Consider the following 22,605-nt stretch of genomic DNA (forward strand, 5'->3'; position numbering starts at 1 on the left):
GTTAGTTTGGTTAAAGGTTTTATCTATCATGTTGATGTTCTCCAAGAACCAAATCTTGGTTACCTCTTGGGTGTGTTTGGTTCTTTTTGTTCTAGAGCTTTCAAGTGTGTATGTTGTGCTTTCATTTTCATTGAATAGAAAGTCTTTCATATATCTCTGTTTCTTCTTTGACCCTTGAGTTGTTCAGTTTCCATAAGGTGTAGGCTATTGTGTTGTTCTTGAAGTCCAGCTTTAATTCACAGAGGTTTGATACAATGCAGGTGGTTACTTCAGTTCTCTTTTATCTGTTGAGAATTGTTTTGTGTTTTACTATACATGGTTAATTTTGGAGAAGGTTCCCTGAGGTGCTGAGAAGAAGGTATGTTCTTTTGTGTTTGGGTGAAATGTTATGTAGGTCCATTTGAATCATAATGTTGGTTAGTTGCATTATTTCTCCATTCAGTTTCTGTCTGGAAGACCTGTCTATTGGTGAGACTGGGGTGTTGCAGTCTCCCACCATTGATGTGTGGTTTAAGCTTTAATAATGCTTCTTTTACACATGTCAGTGCTCTTCTATTTGGGGCATAAATACTCATAATTGAGACATAATCTTGGTGGATCTTTCCTTTGGTGAGCATGAAGTGTTCTTCCCCGTCTCATTTGATTACTATCACTTGAACATATATTATGTTAGATATTAGAATGGCTATGCCAGTTTGCTTCTTGGATCTCCGCTTGGAAAATCTCTTTCTAGCTCTTTGCTCTGAGGCAATGTCTAACTTTGAAGTTGAGTTGTGCTTCTTTTAATGCAGCAGAATGATGGATCCTCTATATACATGCACTCTGACCAATGATTGTTAGTTCCAGTTATTTCAACATTGGTGGTATTGTGTGTGTGTGTGTGTGTGTGTGTCCCTTCTTTTGGATTTCCTGGTGTGAAATTATTTCCTGTGTCTTTTAGGGTGTAGTTAGCATCTTTGGGTCAAAGTTTTTCCTTCTGGTATCCTCTGTTGGGCTAGATTTATGTGTAGATATTGTTTAAATATGATCATTGTGTCATGGTATATCTTGTTTTCTCCATTTATGGTAAGTGAAAGTTTAGTAGTATGGGTTGGGTTGACATCTGTAGTCTCTTAAGAGTCTGCAGGACATCTGCCCAGGTGTGTCTGGATTTTATAGTCTTTGTTGAGAATTCAGGTGTAATTCTGATAGGTCTGCCTTTATATGTTAATTGTCCCCTTTCCCTTGCAGCTTTTAATATGCGGTCTTTGTTCTGTACCCTGAGTGATTTGATTATTATGTGGCAGGAGGATTTTTTTTTCTGGTCCAATCTGTTTGGTGTTTTCTAAGCTTCTTGTATGCTTATAGGCATCTCTTTCTTTAGGTTAGGAAAATTTTCTTCTATGATTTAGTTGAAAATATTTTCTGGTCCTTTGAGCTGGGAATCTTCTTCTTCTATTTCTATTATTCTTAGGTTTGTTTGTTTGTTTTCATAGTTAGTGTCTCAGATTCCCTGGATGTTTTGTGTCAGGAACTTTTTAGATTTAACAACTTCTTTGACTGGTTTATCAATTTTATCTATCATATCTTCTACACCTGAGGTTCTCTCTTCAATTTCTTGTATTCTGTTGGTGATATTTGTTTCTAGTTCCTGTTCGCTTACCTAGGTTTTCTGTCTCCAGTGTTGCCTCAGTTTGTGCTTTTTTTTTTTTTTTTTTTTATTGCTTCTATTTCAGGTCTTGAATGCTTTTATTAATTTCTCACCTGTTTAATTGTATCTTCTCTGTTTTTTTAAAGGAATTTATTTATTTTTCCCTTTAAAGGCTTGTATCATTTGTAAGATTGGAATTAAGGTTATATTCTTGAGTTTCAGCTGTGCTGGAATATCTAGGGCTTGCTGTAATAGGATACCTACAGTCTGGTGGTACCATATTGTCCTGACTTTTGTTGATTGTGTTCTTACACTGACCTCTAGCCATGTGGGCTTTGAGGTTGTTATAGATTTAGGTGCTGATTTCTCAGTGTATCTTTGTTATATGGATGGTTTGGGGGGCATTTTTTCCCTTGGTTTCTGTTTCATCTCCATCTTCTGGCTTGAGTATCCTGGGGTTCTGGTGGCCAGCATGTCTCTGGTGAAGTGTTTGTGGCCTGCATGGCTTCCAGGAAAACAGATGTCTGCTGCTGCAGTGGTGGGCCAGAAAATGGAGCTCAGGATATGGGGTGCAGTAAGCATGCTTTAAGGGGAGTTGATGGGCATAGGACATAGAACAGAGTTTTGTCTAGGATCCCTGGTGCTGGCATAGCCTCTGGGCAAACAGGAGGAGTTGTGGGCCAGAAAATGGAGCCCAAGGGATGAGTTCATAATTCTTTTTTCTTTAAAATTTTTTGTGTTTAGTTTGCAGTTATTTTTAAAAAGGATTTATTTCTTTTTATGTATATGAATACACTGCAGCTACCTTCAGACACACCAGAAGAGGGCATTGAAACCCATTGCAGAGTTATCAGCCACCATGTGGTCTGGGAGTTCCACTCAGGACCTTTGGAAGAGCAGCCAATGCCCTCAACTACTGAGCCTCTTGCCAGCCCAGTCCGCAGTTATTTAATTGGATATATTTGATACTTTTGATGGTGGTTCACAACCATCTGTAACTCCAGTGCTAAGGGCTATAATGTTGCTTCTGATTCTTTGGGGGTATCAGAAATACAGACTGTACACACACACACACACACACACACACACACACACACACACAAAATAAAACAAACCTGATTTTAAAAGAAGACCTGCTACCAGAGATCTGAGATTTCTAACTATTCAAAACAAGTTTGATTAGTATAATACTATTTTCTTTTGTTTAATGTAGTATTTTAAGTACCTGATGCAGGGAGAAATAAGAATAATACAGAGGAAACCTGAAACTGAGTGCTGGCCATGTGGTTTGCTTATGCTGTAGTCAATGCCATTTTCTTCAGGAAGAAGAAAGATGGAGCATGCCCACAGGCTATGCAGAATTTATCATTTCCTTTAAGTGCTTTACAACTGGACTTAGCTATTTATATTTGAACCTGAGCTCTAGGCATATAGCTTTAAAATTACGTGTAATTTCACAGCCTTCCACTTGGTGGCAGAAAATCCTTATGTGTAGAAAGACTTTACAGTTTGAAGTCAGAAAACTTTGTTTTAGTCCAAGTACCAACATTCATGAATTATTTACATTAGGGTTGCTGTTGCCACCGTACAGATCTTATGTGTATACTGAGTTTAAAAGTTGTTCTTCCTATGTTTTCTATGATGTTTTAATCCATTTTGAAGACTTTGCTGAGTATTTCTGAATACCATTTTATGTAATTGTGTTTTCTTAGGTTAGGAGAAATTGAGAAGAGTAACTTGTTATCTCAAGTGTAAAAACTAATATGTGAAATGTGTTTATGTAAAAAAATTAATAATTGATTCATTATGGTCTTTGTATTAAGTATTAGATTTTTTTTGCCTTCTTTCTCTTCTATTGTTTTCAACGTCTTCTCTATAATTTACTGTTCTTAACTGAATAAATTAATTCATTTAGTATATGTTATGTAAATGCCCATTTCATGCTATCCTACATACTGATGGCCGTAGGTAAAAACAAACTAACAACAGTAAAACCAAGGAAGGCCGGCAGAATTGCTTAGTGGGTCAAGTGGTCAGACTGTATTTGGTATTGGATCCACAAGAGGGCAGGAGAAAACCAGTTCCTGAGAGTTATTCTATGACCTCCACATACCCAACACACACACACACACACACACACACACACACACACACACACACACTTAATAAGAAATTAACTAAATACAAGAAAATCAAACCTTAACAAGACAGGGGTTTTTGTTTGTTTGAGATCTACTTGTGTGTGTGTCTATGTGCATGAGTGTGCAGGTACCTTTGGAGTATTAGAAGAGGATGTCAGCTCTCCTGCAGCTGGAGGAGCAGGAAGTTGCAAGCTTCCTGGCATGGGCCCTGGAAACTGGAGACCAGTTAAAACTCCCAGTCCCTGAGACACCTTTCAGCCTTTCCAGTTATGTAGTCTTCATACGCACCAAATATGAAGTGTATTTGAGTTAATGTTCGTTAGTCTAGAATAATCCTGTCTGTGACCGTCTTAAGAGCATGTAGCTTTTACATGGGTGGAGCAGACTGTGGGGTGTGGTGATAAGAGTGGCCATGATGACCTAAAACGTCAAGGCAGAGATTAAGAAAATTTCTGAAAAAAGTCAAACTAATTTTCTCTCTGTTTTTGAGTAGTAGATGGTAAAGACTTACATGATAAAAACACTTGGTTACTTTCAGTCAGCAACATTTTGACATTTTTCAGTAAGCTCAATGTTTTTCTTTTTTTAAAGCGGTATTTGTATTTTTATTCTTTGAGAATTTTGTATATTTTGAACATGCCCACTCTCTGACCCAGTGTTCTTTACTCTGAAGAAACATCACAACTACTGCGACACTTACATAAGAGAGCATGTAACCTGGGAACTGCTCAGAGCTCCAGAGGTTTAATCCATTGTCACCAAGGGAGGAGCATGGCGGCCTGTGGGCGGATATGATTCTCGAGAAGTAGCTGAAAACTACACACAGATCTGCAGAGGGATACTCTGGGCTTGCCATGGGCATTTGAAACCTCAAAGCCCAGCCCCAGTGACACACTAACTCTAACAAGGCCACACACCTCCTGATCCTTTGAATATTCCTGGTGACTAAGCATTCAAATCCATGAGCCTATGGGAGCCCTTCTCCCTGAAACCACTACAGCCCCTGACTCCTTTCCTAGGTGTCCCTCCACCCTCCTGACATCCCTTCTGCCCTTTCTGTCTTGTGTTGGTATACCTTGTCATCAGGTTGCCAAGCATGTCGGGAATGAAGCAAGCACAAAGGCACCGTCTCCCAACATGTTCAAAATACCAATCAGTTGACTTAGAAAACAGGCTTAGAACTTAATATATTCAGGATTGCTGTTGCTGAAAGTAAGTTTTCAAGTTATGAAAATATACTCTTACAGCCAAAATTAAAAAAGAAAATAAATTACATGACCATATGACCATTGTAAAAACACACACACACACACACACACACACACACACACACAAAATAACTAGTCATAGGCTTTTATTAAAAGTACATACACCACTGTACTTTTAGCTGTTCATATCACTAAAGATTTTCTTCCCCTAAAGAATATACATATGGTTTTACTTTTAAATTTTTTCTTAAAATTGCCTGAGTCTCTTTTGAAGGTGCATTTTGTGAAAGTTGGCCTCCATGTGGGTACTGAGACCGGGAGAGGCTCTCAGGGTGAATTCTGCTCAATAGAAGATGCTCTTGTATCAGCATCTTTGGTGTGTTTGATGTGCTTAAGTTCTTTAAACCTAAATGTTTTGCAAGCAATATTTTTTATCTCCAGTTGGATGAGCTTCCTTTAGAAGTTTTGTAAACAATTTGTCCCATCAGTTGTCCCTGTTTCAGATTATTATAAATGCTTTGACAGAGTCAGATGCTCCAAACCATGTGCCACCCCCCTTTTAACTTTGGCATCAGTATGAGCATGTCCCATTTTAAACAAGAGACCCCTGTGCCACCTAATACCACTCCAGAGTCTGGATGCTCATGTACAGATGTTTTTCAAGATGAAGCCGCATAGACTGCACTTTCATGACAAAGGGTCATGGCTTTCGTGTTCAGTTTACAAGCTACCTCTTAAACACTGTTGAAATCACCAGCTTTCATTTATTTGATCAATACTTTGATTAATGGTGACTGATTTAAACAAAATGCAATGAAAATTTAGGGTGCAAGATTACAAAATAAAAAAAACAAACCAAAAAACAAAAACATAAAACAAACCCCAGTCTCATTGTAGGTGATTTAGGTTGATTCACACATTAATTGTGAAGATACTGTAGGATCCACCACCATGAAGGGCTGACACCCCACTGCAGTCTTATTGCAAGAATTTGACAGATTACTTGTGCTGTAATAGAGGGCAGAGTTTTTAGGAAAGTGTCAGTTTGACAACAGATTGTTTGGGCACAGTATGAATTATACATATGCTGCAACTCAGATGAAATATATTCCTCTCTAAGGCTCTCAGTTTAGTAGGAGCATTGTTACTTCCTTTGACATCCTGCCTTCAATGTGTATTGGGGTTATCACCTTAGAACCAAATAATTTGTCTTCTCTGATGGATGTGTAAAAACTGAGTTTACAACAGCATTATTTGTAATTGCCTTACTGTAATTCCATGAATTCAATAAAATAAATCAAGATGGCATTAGAGCTAATTAAGTGGCTTTTTATTTAACGCATCTCGTAGCACTGATACAATATATCATTTAAATGTTTGCCAAGTGACTTTTTTTGCTATCAATTTAACAATTATTGATTTATTTTTATATGTGCACAAAAAAATCTAGGATACAATGAGTGAAATTAACTTAGATGACAAGTTGTAAGTTGATCTGATTCTTAAATGATGTTTCCCAGTGTAATATTTGAGAAATACAATTTGTATCTGTTAAATGATAATTGAGAGTGAAACATTCCATCCTGCAGGGAAGCTCCTTAAGCAGGAAGGTAAACAACTCAGTCTGCTTCTGGAAGTCTCTGAAACTGACCAGATTCACTAGGCTCCTAGCTGCCATAAAAGCCAAGAGTTCCTGCCTCAGGCAGAGTAAAGCTGAGTTGCTTGTTAGATTCTTAGAGTAGAAAAGCTACAAAGAAGACTCTCAGATAAGCAAAGCTGCCTGGAAGAAGCAGAAACTAGTCAAGCTGCTTGAAAAAGATCGATACTAACCGAAGCACCTAAAAAGAGCACTTGAACCTGTTGATCTACCTGCAGACTATGCAGTGTGTTCCAGGTTCCCAGCTTTCTAAAGCTGTTGTACCCATGCTTGGGAGGGCTTTGGTGATTCAGCTACCTTGTTGCCATTTCTCCTCCTGTAAGTAATCATCACCCATATTCCTGTAAGTAACCCCAATAAAACTCATCGGTTTGCCAGGTTGGACTTTTCCTGGTACCTGTACTTTTGGTCTCTCTTAGGTTGATTATCTGGTGTGAGTAGCCGTGACTGTTGCATCACCCCAAGAAATGGTGGTTTGCCACAAAACAGCAATATGTGATGAGTACACATAGACTTAAAATAATTCCAAATTACCTTTAAGGTAGATATTGATGCTTAGTCAATTTGTGTATATTCATTTGTATGTAACCATTTTGCAGAATATTGTGTATATATTATGAAATTATTAACAGATTTTATATTTTGTTCAAGAGAACCTTTTTTAGCTCATTATGAGTGCCCAAGGAATTACTAAATGAAAAACATTATCAAACAATAAATAGTTAACAGATTTGTATCATAAATTAAATGACAAAGTGTTGCACTTACTTTCTGCATACTTAGTTTTCTGTACATATTTTACATGTACCTAGCCTATACTTTCTCATGCTCCCACGTCATGCACTTACTGGCTGCTTTGTATGTTTTATAGGCCAAAACTCTACAGCATAAATGCCTAGAACAGTGGTTTTCAACCTGTGGGGAGTAGCCCTTTCACAGGAGACACCTAAGACCATTTGAAAACACAGATGTTTATATTGTGATATGTAATGGTAGCGCAATTATAGTTGTGAAGTAGTAATAAAATAGCTGTATGGCTATGGGGTCACCACACACGAGGAACTAAATGGTTGCAGCATTAGGAAGGTTGAGAACCAATGTTCTAGAGTCTCAAGGGCCTGGTTCTGGAATAGGAAGGCTGAGAACCAATGGTCTAGAATCTCAAGGGCCTGGTTCTGGAACAGGGAGGTTGAGAACCAATGTTCTAGAGTCTCAAGGGCCTGGTTCTAGAACAGGGAGGTTGAGAACCAATGTTCTAGAGTCTCAAGGGCATGGTTCTGAAACAGGAAGGTTGAGAACCAATGTTCTAGAGTATCAAGGGCCTGGTTCTGGAACAGGAAGGTTGAGAACCAATATTCTAGAGTCTCAAGGGCATGGTTCTGGATTTACCATGGCCCTGGCAGAACCTTAAGGTGTGTGAAGTCCCAGTAGTGGAATTATGCTGGTGGAATTGAGGGGAGCATATCTTGAGACAGTAACTGATTTTAAAATGAGGATTAGTATAGGATTTATAAACAAGATTAGTATAAAACTCAATTATATTGTGTGATGTGAATAATTCTCTATAAACCTGATTATTATATAATTCAACACTTGATAACAACAACTTTTTTATGCATAAACTATTTTTTTTTTTTTTTTTTTGGTATGTGGTGCTGGGTATTGGACCCAAGGAATCTCACATGCTCACTCTTCTCTTGTTTCTGGTTTCCATGGGAGTGCTTTGAGTTTCATTTGTGTTTTCCATTCACTACAGTATTGGCTATTCCTTTGCTATGCATAGGTGTGTCTTCTAAATAATTCTAAATTCTATCAAGTTGAAAATCAAGATTAATCACATAGGGATGTTTTGCTGTGCAACATTAAAGAGTATGTTTTTATACACATTGGCCATTTGCATGTTTCCTTTGGTGAAGTGTGTGCTCCTATTTTTCATCCCTTTTTAAAGCTAGATTGGTTGTTGCTGTTCAAGAGTTTTTACATTTTGAATTTCAATCCAGTTGTGTATGTAGCATGTATTGTTTTCTTCTCGTCCTCTTAAGAGGACTTTAGAGCAAGTATTTGGTTTTGATGATCTGGTTTATCACGCTTTTTTTCCATGGGTCAGGCTTTTGGTGTCAACTTATCAACTCTCCATTTGCCTTGAAGATTTGCTACTGTTCTTTCCTGATAGTTCTATAGCTTACATTTTATGTAGTTCATTTTCGATTAATTTGTATGCAGTATAGGGTTTAAGTTCAAGGATTTTTGATTCTCTTCTGGTTGTCTACTTATTTTAGTCTTAACTTGTTGAAAAGGCTGTTTTTCTTGCACTGAATTGCTTTTGTAATTTTGCAAAGAGATTGATTAGTCAAGACAAAACAAAATTAATTGTAGTTCCCAATTGTCTCAGTAATCATGTGTTAAGTGCTCAATAGTCATGGGTTATGGGCACTGCATTGGACAAGGGAACTTGTAATACCTCTATGAACTGATCTTTGTTTTTAGGCCAACTCCTTATCTTTTAATTTTAAATTAATTTTTTAGGTTAGCATACATTCAACAATGTATTTCATTATGATAGTTCACATGTGTCACTTAGGTTTGTTATTGTTTGTCCCTCCCTGTCTATTCACCCAACTATCCATCTGCCCTCCACCCACTTCTTGCCCATTTCCTTGATTTCCCCTCCTGATTTTCTTTAGGTTAGATGGCACTTTGTTCTGAGACCTTTTCTGCTCTGTGTCTCATCTCTCAGCCGAAGTGTTCCTATTGAACTTTGTGTTCGTTTCTATTTACGGCAATTATTAGATACTCATTCCTTTTCATTATTCCTTGGTGGTAATTACTTTCTCCCTTGTCTACTTTACCACTAAATTATAAGCTGCTTTGAACTAGAAGTTGTGAGATAATTTTGTATCCCTTGTTCTGACATTGAGAGTACATACAGAAAAGAATTGTTGATGTGTGGACAATAGTACCCTTCTGTTTATTTTTATGGTGTCTATTATTATTTTCAGAGTTATGATCTCCACACTTTTGAAGCATATATTATTTGTGTTTGAAGTATATATATCATTTTTGTTCCTGCTTTGTTTTTCAGACAGGAACAACAGTGAGCCAGAATTTTTGAAGGTAGGTGGGTGGTCCCATCCCTCCGCTGGGGGCCCTGTCTGTCTACTGGAGATGGTCTCTTTAGGTTTCATCTCTCCACTGTTGGGCATTTCGGCTAAGGTCATCCCCAGTGAATAGAAGGCTCTTTTATCCCAGGTCTCTGGGACTTTCTAGAGGTTTCTCCCATACTGTCTCTACCCCAACAGCTACATATTTCCATTCATTCTTCTGGCCCTCTGGGCTTTTGTTCTGTCTCCCCCTATACTTGATTCTGTCTCTTTCGCCTTTCCCCTACCCCTCTTATCCAGGTTGCTCTTTGCCTCTGCCTCCCATGATTATTTGTTTCTCCTTCTAAGTGGGTTTGAAGGATCCTCACTTGTTAAATTTAATAAAGACTTTATCATGGCTATTCTGTATGTTTTGGCTAATATCCACCTATCAGTGAGTATAAACTATGCATGTCCTTTTGGGCCTGGGTTACCTGGCTCACAATGATATTTTCAAGTTCCATCAATTTGTCTGCAAAATTCATGATGTTCTCATTTTTAACTGCTAAATAGTATTCCATTGTGTAAATGTACCATATTTTCTGTATCCATTTTTCAGTTGAGTGACATCTGGGTTGTTTCTAGCTTCTGGCTATTATAAATAAGGCTTCTATGAACATAGTGGAGCACATGTTCTTATGGTATGGTGGAGCATATTTTAGGTATGTGCCCAGGAATGGAAAGCTGGGTCTTCAGGTAGAACTATTCACAATTTTCTGAGGAACCACCTCATTAGTTGCCAGAATGGCTGTACTAGTTAGCAATCCCACCAGCAATGGGAGAGTGTTCCTCTCCACATCCTCACCAGCATCTGCAGTAACTTGAGTTTTTGATCTTAACCTTTCTTTTTTTCCCTGCTATCCTTACTTAAAAAATATTTATTTTATAAAATATTATTATATCTCACAAAATTTCTTACTTAATAATACATGATGAATACACATTTTTTTTCTCTTTTCTTTTCTAAGGACTGAGGCTTCCACATTTTAGCCTTCCTTCTTTTTGAGCCATTTAATATTCTTTTGTTGAGAATTCTGTTTAGCTCTGTACCCCATTTTTTAAATTGGTTGTTGGGTTTTTTTTGGAGTCTAACTTCTTGAGTTCTTTATATATTTTGGATATTAGCCCTGTATTGGATGTAGGGTCATTGAAGACCTTTTCTTAATCTATAGGTTGTTGTTTTATCCTATTGACAGTCTCCTTTGCCTTACAAAAGCTTTGTAGTTTCATGAGGTCCCATGTGTCAATTGGTGTTCTGTTCAGGAAATTTTCCCCTGTGCCAATTCATTCAAGGTTCTTTCCTACTTTCTCTTCTACTAGATTCAGTGTATCTGGTTTTATGTTGAAATTCTTGATCTGCTTGGCCTTGAGCCATATGTAGTGTGATAAATATGGATAAATTTGCATTCTTCTACATGCAGTCAGTCAGACCAAGACAATTTTTCAAAGATTTTTTAAATCAAATATCAAGTGCCCATAATTGTGTGGGTTTATTTCTGGGTCTTTGATTCTATTCCCGTTATTGACCTGTTTGTCTCTGTATCAATACCATGTGGTGTTATCACTATTGCTCTACAGTACAACTTGAGGTTAGGGATGGTAATTCTCCCAGAAGATCTTTTACTGTTGAAATTTGTTTTAGCTATTCTGATTTTTTGTTTTTTCATATGAAGTTGAGAATTGCTCTTCCCATGTCTGTAAAGAATTCGCTTGGAAATTTGATGGGGGTTGCATTGAATGTGTAGATTGCTTTTGGTAAGATGGCCATTTTCACTATGGTTAATCCTATCAATCCATGATCATGAGAGATCTTCCCATCTTCTGAGGTCTTCAAATTTTTTCTTTAGGGACTTGAAGTTCTTATTATACAGATTTTTCACTTGCTTGGCTAGAGATACACCAAAATATTTTATATTATTTGTGGCTATTGTAAAGGATGTTATTTTCCTAATTTATTTTTCATTAAGTTTAATATTTGTAGAAAAGGAGGCTCTTGATTTGTTTGAGTTAATTTTATAACTTTGCTGAAGGTGTTTATCAGATATAGAGTCCTCAGAAGATGGAGAGATCTCTCAAACACACACACACACACACACACACACACGCACACACACACACACACACACACACACACACACACACACACATACACACACAAAAACACACACCTAAAAAATAGTACCTCCTATGTCCCAGGAGGCCTGTTCTACCCCAGATCACACAGCTGTACCTGTCTCCAAGGAGGCATGCTCCAGCCCAAGACACCCAGGCCTTCTGTGTCCATGGTTAGGGCAGGCCTCCTGTACCCCTGTTTCCTTGTGTCCCTTTTTAGGGCAGACCTTCTGGGACACAGGGAGGCTGTGGGATGGGGAGCAGGCATGCTGCTCTGACACAAATTTGGATGAAGGGGCAAACCAGAAAGGGGATGATGCTTGGGCAGGGTGGGGTAGATCCAAGGTCTGCTGAGTTCTGTGGGGATCCCACCTGGGGTGGGTATTGGGCTAAGGCCCCACCTATGTTCCTAGTTATGTCAGACCTCCTAGGAAACAGGTAGGCTGTGAGGCTGGGGAGTGGGTCAGGCTTGAAGATTTGACATGGGTTTGGGTGGGAACATAAAGGTGTGGTGTTTGGGAGGACTGCATATGTGTAGTGCCATTCTCCTCATGACATCAAAGGGACTTTATTGCCATTGTTTTTACCCTGTTAATGGTTGATAAGCTCATATTGGCAATTGGACAAATGTCTGTCTTCTGCTCTCTTTATCTTTTAGTAGTGCTTATATTAATCATATCATTTTTTGATCAAAAGATGTGTGTATGTGTGTGTGTGTGTGTGTGTGTGAGAGAGAGACACTTCTCACCTAAAGTAGTCCAAGAATATCTCAATCATGCTGCTTTTGCTTTCTCGGTGCCACAGATTGATCACGATAGCCATATTTTAAGGCTTCCTATTCATTTTGTTGTTAGTTCATTTAACCTAGATAGTATGAATTGTAACTCATTTAAGTGACTGCCAGTTTATAACACATTCACATAGCCATGTCTATGGATAAAATTAATACAAGCACCAATAAAAGATAACAGAAGACAGACACTTGTTCAACTACCAATATGAGGCTATTTCTGTAAGGAAAATTAGTGGCTGACTGTGGCTTAAAGCCTGGTCTATTTGGACTCCTTTAAGGCTAAGAGTTTTTGTTTCCAAAAAGGCTTTCTCTTACCTCATTCCAAAGAGATTTTTAACCTTGACAGAGTTTTTGGAATAAGTCATTTTATTCTGAGGTTTTATTTTAACTTGTAGAAATTTGATTCATCGAATTTTCTGAAAATAGTTATAATGAGGCATGTAGTTAGGCATTTTGACAAATTACTATATTACCGAGTGGATTTTCTATAAAGCAATATTTGGACAGTCTACACTTTCATGTGGTAACTTAAGTGTGTGGTAACTACTGATAGGGATTCAGTTCCAATTTTGTTGTGGTTATTAGGGTAGAGATCTATAGTCTTTAAATGAAGACTTGCACCATATGCATTTAGCCTTTATTTTAGCATTGTCTAGTTAACTAGTTTTGGTGCCTATAGACTTAACTTGCTTATTTTAACATTCTGGAAATTGAAAACACCTTAAATCTCATTAAATGGCAAATCTTTTTTTTTAAGCAAATTTATTTTACAAAACAAAGATAAATGTACAGATTTTAAACATTTTTTGCTTAAAATTATACATTTTTGTCAGTACTTTTTTCAGATTTTAACATAATTTTACATAAAACAATATGAATATATTTTTTAGTCAGTACTTGATTTTTTTCAAGATTTGATAGTATGCCTTGAAAACTTAATAGTTACAATGAGCATAAAGTACATGTAAAACAAAATGTAACATGGAAATAGTTAAAGTTTTCTTGTTTTGTAAATATTTTTTTTGTTTTGTTTTCTTTTCTTTATTTCTTGGACTTCATACAGTCTGTGAGTTGTTTCTGGGGGAGTGCAAGCCTCTGGGGTTAGCATCCCACTATCAGTGACTGCATATTATGTCTGTTCTTTTGTGACTGGGTTATCTCACTCAGGATGATATTCTCTAGATGCAGCCATTTTCTTAAGAATTTGGTTAAGTCATTGTTTCTGGTGGCTGAGTAGTATTCCATTGTGTATATGTACCACAATTTTTGTATCCATTCATCTTCTGAAGGACATCTGGGTTCCTTCCAGCTTCTGGCTATTATAAATAGAGCTGCTATGAACATTGTGGTACATATATCTTTGTTGTGTATTAAAGTGTCTCTGGGGTATATGCCCAGAAGTGGAATAGCTGGGTCTTCAGGTAGTACTATATCCAATTTTCTGAGGAATCGACAGACAGATTTCCAGAGTGGTTGTATTAGCTTGCAACCCCACCAACAGTGGAGAAGTGTTCCTCTTTCTCCGCAGCCTCGCCAGAATCTGCTGTCATCTGAGTTTTGGATCTTGGCCAATCTGACTGGTGTGAGGTGGAATCTCAGGGTTGTTTTGATTTGCAGTTCCCTGATGGCTAAGGATGTGGAGCACTTCCTCAGATGTTTCTTGGCCATTCGATGTTCCTGAACTGAAAATGTTTTGTTTAGCTCTGTACCCCATTTTTTAATAGGGTTATTTGATTCTTTAGTGTCTACTTTTTGAGTTCCTTGTACACCTTGGATATTAGGCCTCTAAATGTGGTGTTGGTAAAGATCTTTTCCCATTCTGTTGGTTGCCGTTTTGTTCTCTTGATGATGTCCTTAGCCTTACAGAAACTTTGCAATCTCATTAAGTCCCATTTGTTAATCTTTGACCTTAGAGCTTGAGCCATTGGTGTTTTGTTCAGGAAATTTTCTCCTGTGCCTATGTGTTCTAAGGTTTTCCCTACTTTCTCATCTAATAGTTTCAGTGTATCTGGTTTAATGTGGAGATCTTTGATCCACTTACACTTGAGCTTTGTACAAGGAGATAAGAAAGGGTCTATTTTCATTCTTTTGCATGCTGAGTGCCAGTTGGACCAGCACAATTTGTTGAATAGGCTGTCCTTTTTCCATTGAATGTTTACTGCTCCTTTGTCAAAAATCAGGTGACCATATACATGAGGGCTCATTTCTGGATCTTCTATTCTATTCCATTGATCCACATGCCTATTTCTGTACCAGTACCATGCAGTTTTCAGCACAATTGTCTTGTAATATAGCTTGAGGTCAGGGATAGTGATTCCCACAGATTTTTTTTTTGTTGTTGAGGATGGATTTCGCTATTCTAGGTCTTTTGTTATTCCATATGAAATTGCACATTGATTTTTCCAATTCCATGAAGAACTGGGTTGGAATTTTGATGGGGATTGCATTGAATCTGTAGATTGCTTTTGGTAGGATGGCCATTTTTAAGATGTTGATTTTTCCAATCCATGAGCATGGGAGATCTTTCCATTTTCTGAGATCCTCTTCAATTTCTGTCTTTAGAGGTTTGAAGTTCTTGTCATACAGGTCCTTCACTTGCTTAGTTAGAGTCACACCAAGGTATTTCATAGTTTTTGTGATGATTGTGAAGGGTACCTTTTCCCTAATTCTTTCTCTACATGTTTGTCCTTTGAGTATAGGAAGGCTACTGATTTGTTTGAGTTAATTTTGTATCCAGCCACTTTGCTAAACTTGTTTATCAGCTGTAGGAGTTCACTGGTGGAATTTTTGGGGTCACTCAAATACACTATCATGTCATCGGCAAAAAGTGATGTTTTTATCTCTTCCTTTCCGATTTGTATCCCCTTGATCTCCTTTTGCTGTCTAATTGCTCCAGCCAGGACTTCCAGTACTATGTTGAATAGGTAGGGGGAGAGTGGGCAGCCTTGTCGAGTCCCTGATTTTAGTGGGATTGCTTCAAGTTTCCCACCATTAAGTTTGATGTTGGCTGTTGGTTTGCTCTATATTGCTTTTATTATGTTTAAGTATGGACCTTGGATTCCTGTTCTTTCCAGGACTTTTAACATGAAGGCGTGTTGGATTTTGTCAAATGCTTTCTCGGCGTCTAGTGAGATGACCATGTGATTTTGGTCTTTGAGTTTGTTTATATGGTGGATTACGTTGATGGATTTCCTTATGTTAAACCATCCCTGCATCCCAGGGATGAAGCCTACTTGGTCATGATGAATGATCGTTTTGATGTGTTCTTGGATTCGGTTTGCAAGGATTTTGTTGAGTATTTTTGCATCAATGTTCATAAGTGAGATTGGTCTGAAGTTCTCTTTCCTTGTAGGGTCTTTGTGTGGTTTAGGTACGAGGGTTATTGTAGCCTCAAAAAATGAGTTGGGTAATATTCCATCTGATTCTATCTTTTGGAATAGTTTGGCGAGTATTGGTGTTATATCCCCAATAAATGTCTGATAAAATTTTGCACTGAACTTGTCTGGACCTGGGCTTTTTTTGGTTGGGAGGCTTTTGATGACTTCTTCTATTTCTTTAGGTGTTATAGGGTTATTTAGATGGTTTACTTGGTCCTGGTTTAACTTTGGGATCTTGTATCTGTCTAGGAATTCGTCCATTTCCTCCAGATTTTCCAATTTTGTGGAGTATAAGTTTTTGTATTAGGATCTGATGATTTCTTGAATTCCTCAGTTTCAGTTGTTATGTCGCCACTTTCCTTTCTGATTTTGTTAATTTGGATAGTCTCTCTTTGCCCTCTAGTTAGTCTGGCTAGGGGTTTGTCAATCTTGTTGATTTTCTCAAAGAACCAACTCTTGGTTTTGTTGATTTTTTTCAATGGTTCTTTTTGTTTCTATTTGGTCTATTTCTGCCCTAATTTTGATTATTTCTTGCCGTCTACTCTTTTTGGGTATATCTGCTTCCTTTTGTTCTAGGGCTTTTAGCTGTGCTGTCGGGTTGCTGATGTAAGCTCTCTCCAGTTTCTTTTTGGAAGCACTTAGGGCTATGAGTTTTCCTCTCAATACTGCTTTCATTGCATCCCATTGGTTTGGGTATGTTGTGTTTTCGTTTTCGTTGAATTCTAGAAAATCCTTAATATCTTTCTTTATTTCTTCTTTGACCCTGATATTATTTAACAGAGCGTTGTTTAGTTTCCATGTGTATGTGGGCTTTTTGTTGTCTTTGTTGTTGTTAAAGACCAGCCGTAGACCATGGTGATCTGAGAGGATGCATGGGAGTATTTCAATCTTCTTATATCTATGGAGGCTCGTTCTGTGTCCAATTATGTGGTCAATTTTCGAGAAGGTGCCATGGGGTGGTGAGAACAAGGTGTATTCTTTTACTTTAGGATAATATGTTCTGTATATATCTATTAATTCTAGTTGATTCAAAGTCTCTGCTAGTTTTGCAGTGTCCCTGTTCAGTTTCTGTTTCCATGATCTGTCCATTGGTGAGAGTGGGGTATTAAAGTCTCCCACTATTATTGTGTGGGGTGAGATGTATTTTTTGAGCTTTAGTAGGGTTTCTTTTATGAATGTGGGTGCTTTTTTTATTTGGAGCATATATGTTAAGGATTGAGAGTTCCTCCTGACAGATTTCCCCGGTAATGAGTAAAAAGTGTCCTTCCTTATCTTTTTTGATAACTTTTGGTTGGAAATTTACTTTATTCGATATTAAAATAGCCACTCCAGCTTGCTTCTTGGAGCTGTTTGCTTGGAAGTTTTTTTCCCACCCTTTTACTCTGAGATAGTGTCTGTCTCTGTCTCTGAGATGAGTTTCCTGTATGCAGCAAAAGGCTGGATTTTGTTTATGTATCCAGTCTGATAGTCTATGTCTCTTTATTGGGGTGTTAAGACCATTTATGTTAATAGATATCAAGGATTAGTTGTTTCTGTGTTCTGCCATTATTGCTTTTTTAGGTTGAGTTGTGTCTGTGTTTTTTTCTTCTTTTAGTTTTCTTGTTTAGGAGTTTTCTTGTTTTTACTAGGCTCTATTTTCCCTCATTGTATTGGGTTTTCCACCTATAATTCGTTGTAGTGCTGGGTTTGTGGTCAGATATTGTGTAAATTTTGATCTGTCTTGAAATATCTTCATCTCTCCATCAATGGTGATTGATAGTTTTGCTGGGTCTAGCAGCTTGGGCTGGCACTTGTGCTCTCTTAAGGAGTGCATGATGTCTGTCCAGGCTCTTCTAGCTTTCATAGTCTCTGTTGAGAAATCGGGTGTGAATCTGATTGGTCTGCCTTTATATGTTACCTGACCTTTTTCCCTTACTGCTTTTAGTATTCTTTCTTTGCTTTGGGCACTTGATGTTTTTACTATTATGTGTCGGGAGGTATTTCTTTTCTGGTCCAACCTATTTGGAGTTCTGAAGGCTTCTTTTATGCTGGTGGTCATCTCATTCTTGAGGGTAGGGAAGTTTTTTTCTACGATTTTGTTGAAGATATTTACTGTGCCTCTTAGTTGATACTCTTCTCCCTCTTCTATTCCTATTATCCTTAGGTTTGGTCTTCTCATTGTGTCTTGGATTTCCTGGACATTTTGGGTTAGGAGCTTTTTGTTTTTTGCATCTTCTCTGGCTGTTTTGTCTATGTTTGCAATGTTGTCTTCTGCCCTCGAGATTCTCTCTTCGATCTCTTGTAATCTATTGGAAATTCTTGCTTCTGTGACTCCTGATTTCTTTTTTTGGTGTTCTGCCTCTAGGGTTATCTCTTTTAGTGTTTTCTTTATTGTGTCATTTTCCGTTTTAATTTCCCTCTTCCATTCCTTTATTTCTTTGGTTCTGTTTTCCTCTAGTTCTTTGAGTTCTTTGAGTGTTTTTCTTGTTTCTTCTTTAAAAGCTTCTGAATCTTTTTGCTTTTCCTCCCTTTCTTGTTTAAGTATCTCTATCAGCATCTTGAGGTATGATTTCAGGTCTGTGTCTTCTTTTTCTGGAGTGTTTGGAATTCCGATGTTTGCTGTTATGGGAGAGCTGGGTTCTGGTGTTGCTAGATTGTCTTGGTTTTTTTGGGATATACTCTTTTGCTTTCTTCTTGCCATTTTGTTGTCAGTGATATGTTCTTGCCTTTCCCTTGTATCTGGTCTGTGTCCCTGGATCTCCACTGGTCCATGTGTCAGATGGGCCGAGCCTTGTTCTATGCCTCAGAGTTGTCGGGTGGGAACAGAAGTTCCAACGTTCTGTTCCTGATCGCTGGCTCAGGCAGGACAGGGCAGGGCAAGGCAGGGGGTGCACTTTTCTTGTGCACTCTGCAGAGATCTCTCTGCTCCCCGGCAGTCCAGGTCTCCCACCCACCAGTTGCTCAGTCTCTACGAGCCGCAGTTCCGGGTGGCCATGGCAAATCTTTAATGATAATATTTTACAAAATGTAGCAACTGACATTTGAATGCAACTTGGGCTGAAGGAATATTGTTTGCTGTGGTAACAGTAGTTCAGGGGAGTTGGTAGTTTATGTCTGACAGCATTGATATGTCTGCTTCCTGAATTCTTTCTGTTGTGTCTGTGTGTGATGTTTTAGCTGTTGTGTGAGGCTGTTTGTTGTTGAAGTATATGTACTTAGAATGACGTGCAGGTGTGGCTTTCACCACTGTAGTTTAGACTCTAACATTATATGCTTTTCTTTACCTTCCAGTTTTAAGTGATTCCCTTTCTTGTTCAGGGCTCTTCTCTTATCTTACAGTCCCCATGGAAGCATTATCATTCAGAAGACTAAGTTCATTCACCTGCATACAGTTTTCTTACATTTCTATTGGCTGGTTTGTGTGTTTATTTTTAGCTTAAAAATCTGTCCATACTTAATTTTTCTCAGAAAATCCCCACATGATACTATTCTTTTTGGCTTGGTGTAATAAACATTTTAGAAAACTTAAAAATGAATGCATACTTCTATTTCCTATTGATTTATATTATAAAATTTAAGATTTGATGGGGTGTGGCCAATATATATTTAAAAAATTATTGAAGAAGTCCTTATATATGGTTTTTTTTTAATGTTTTTGTTAATTAATTAGTATAATGGAAATCTGCTTGCTGAAAAACTAGCACGATGCAGTATAAATAAGTCACCCATTTTCCATTAAACAGCAAAATTCTTAGCAAAAGCATGCACACCTCTCTTCCAAGTTCTGTAGTTTCTTGTACACTATGTATGTAATTAGTTTCAGCTTCTTTAACAATTCCAATGTCTGGGTTTACAATGATAAAATAATTAATGTCCTCCTATAAACTGCATTGTAGATGCTCCTGTGTATGTGGCCTTCCTGTGAAGTCTTTTCTAGGACGTTAGATTCTCAGAAACATGGAGGTGTACTTGAGAGCCCACACCCTGTAGTCCTCCTGGTCTGCAGCCCTTCATGCCATTATTTGTGGTCAGGCTGCTGTTGGCTCCCAGCACTGATTCCTTGCCCCAGGCACCAGTGACATTTATATGCCTGACATGTTTTTCACAGAACTTCCCTGTGGTTCCCTCAGCATTGGGAAAGTTCCAGGAATGGAAGAGAAGGCAGTCTTTTATGCTGCCTCCAGGCAGCGACCAAACTGGCCAGAGAAGACAGCTTCAGCTCTCTGAGAATAAGGTCTGCTGTATTTCCCCTGGTAGTGGGGTGATCTGGGATGTGGCTGATGTCTTTAAAGTACTCTACATCTCTGCAGATCCTGTGAGAAGTCAAACTCGGCATCACAAAGCCAGAATCAAGATTCTGCTATTTCCTCTTGACTAAAATACTTGACTCGGTAAAGTTTCCATAAATTTCTAAAATTCAGAGAAAGCATATTTTGACAGTTTATGGTTGTTTTAATATATTCCTCTAGGAGAGAGCCCATTGAAATCCTCTGGCATTTTTGCTGGTATCTAGTACCAAGGGTTTAGTATGTGCATTGTTCTGTCTTGATGTGGTAAACGTTGGCTAGTGGAAACTATCCAGCAGAGAGTTCTCATAAGCAACTATAGATATGATATTTCAGTGAAAGGGGACGCTTCTGACTGTTGAAATTTGTAGGTGGCCTGGAACAGACAGTGAAGGAGCTGGGTGGCCGGGGGGCACCTTGGCTTAGGAGAACAATTATAGTCAAGGTATGTTAAGACGTGTGAAATTGTAACTTCTGCTAGTGTCAGGTAGGACACTTCCAGAGGACTGTGTAGGTTCCTGAGCAGAGACTCAGTTGCTACAGGAGCAGAGACAGTTTTACTGAAAGGAGAATATTTCTTTCTCTTTTTTTTATTGGATATTTTCTGCATTTACATTTCAGATGTTATCCCTTTCCTACAATCCCATCCCCACTCCCCTTCCCATTGCCTTTGTGAAGGTGCTCCCTCTCCCAACCATAGTCTCCCACCTCAGCACCTTGGTGCTCCCCTACACTGGGAAGACGGACCAGAGGCCTCTCCTCCCATTGATGTCAGAAAATGCTGTCCTCTGCTGTATATGTGCCTTGGGCCATAGGTCTTTCCATATGAACTCGTTGGTTGGTGTTTTAGTCCCTGGGAGCTGTGGTGGGTTTGGATAGTTAATAATTTTGTTCTTCCTAGTTCTGTCCCATCAGGCCTCAGTGGAAGAAGATGCACTTAATCCTGGAGAAACTTAAAGCCCTAGAGAAACAGGAGGCTTGTGAGGGGTTGGAGAGAGCACCCTCAAAATGGCAAAGGGGAGGAGGAATAGGATGAAGAACTGGAGTGGGGGGACTGATGTGGGCAATGACTGAAATGTAAGTGAATAAGTTAAAAATACAAATGATTTGAAGCATAAAAAAATAATAATTTTGTTCTTCCTATGGGGTTGCAGACTCTTTCAGCTCCTTCAGTCCTTTCTCTAGCTTATTCATTGGGGTCCCCGTGTTCAGTCTGATGGTTAGCTGCAAGCATCATCCTTTGTATTAGTAAGGCTCTGGACAAGCCTCTGAGAAGGCATCCATATCCGGTTTTTGCCAGTAAGCACTACTTGGCATCAGCAATAGTGCTTTGGTTTAGTGGCTGCATATGGGGTGTATCCCCAGGTGAGGCAGTCTTTGGATGATCTTATCTCCAATCCCTGCTCCTCTTTTTGTCCCTTTATTTCTTCTCATGAGCATTTTGTTCTTCCTTCTAAGAAAGACTGAGGTATCCACTTTCTGGCCTTCCTTCTCTTTGAGCTTCATAAGTTCTGTGGATGGTTTCTGGGTATTTCAAGCTTTTTGGACTAGTATCCACTTATAAGTGAGTACATACTATGAGTGTTCTTTTGTAACTGGGTCACCTCACTCAGGATGATAGCTTCAAGTTCCATCCATTTGCCTAGGAATTTCATGAAGTCATTTTTTTGATAGCTGAGTAGTATGAGAGGAGAAGCATTTCTAAAGGAGTCACTCTCAGAGAAGGCTGACTCCCTTTCTCCCAGGAGTGAAGAATTGTCAGTAGGCCCTCAGCGAGGGTTAGAACTTTGTGTCCCAATGTACTCTCCATGCTGGGATTTAATGCGATTTAGTGTCACAGCTGCTGTGAGTTTTTATGTGTAGCTGTCCAACTGTGCCCTGAACACACTGTTGGGTAGTAGTTACCCACTGCCTCTGGTTCGGATATGCTGTCTGCCTCCTCTTCTGTAGTGGTTTCTGAGCCTTTAGAGAAGAACCTCTCAACCTGTGGTTTGTGACCCCTTTGTGGGGGTCAGGGGGATTTGAATGACGTTTCCATAGGATCACCTAAGACCATTGGAAAATGCAGATATTTATATTATCAATCACATTAGTGAAATTACAGTTATAAAGTAGCATCACAAATAATTTTAAGGTTGGGGGTCACAACAACATGAGGAACTGTATTAAGTGGTCTGGGCATCAGGAAAGATAAGAACTACTGCTTTAGAAGAAGGGGTGTTTTATTTCTGTTCCATTAAGTCTGGATATTCTGCAGTCCCAGTCCGGTCTGTGTTTTATCA

The 22,605-nt window shown here is 38.5% G+C and overlaps 1 protein-coding gene across 2 annotated transcripts in view; it reads left to right on the top strand.

Annotated features, from left to right (window-relative positions):
* SDHAF3 (succinate dehydrogenase complex assembly factor 3) overlaps positions 1-22,605 on the top strand; it is a 42,746-nt gene that overhangs the window by 12,856 nt on the left and 7,285 nt on the right. The window lies entirely within an intron of this gene.

This window comes from Micromys minutus (genome assembly GCF_963924665.1).
Source record: "Micromys minutus genome assembly, chromosome: 23".
NCBI classification, from domain to species: Eukaryota; Metazoa; Chordata; class Mammalia; order Rodentia; family Muridae; genus Micromys; species Micromys minutus.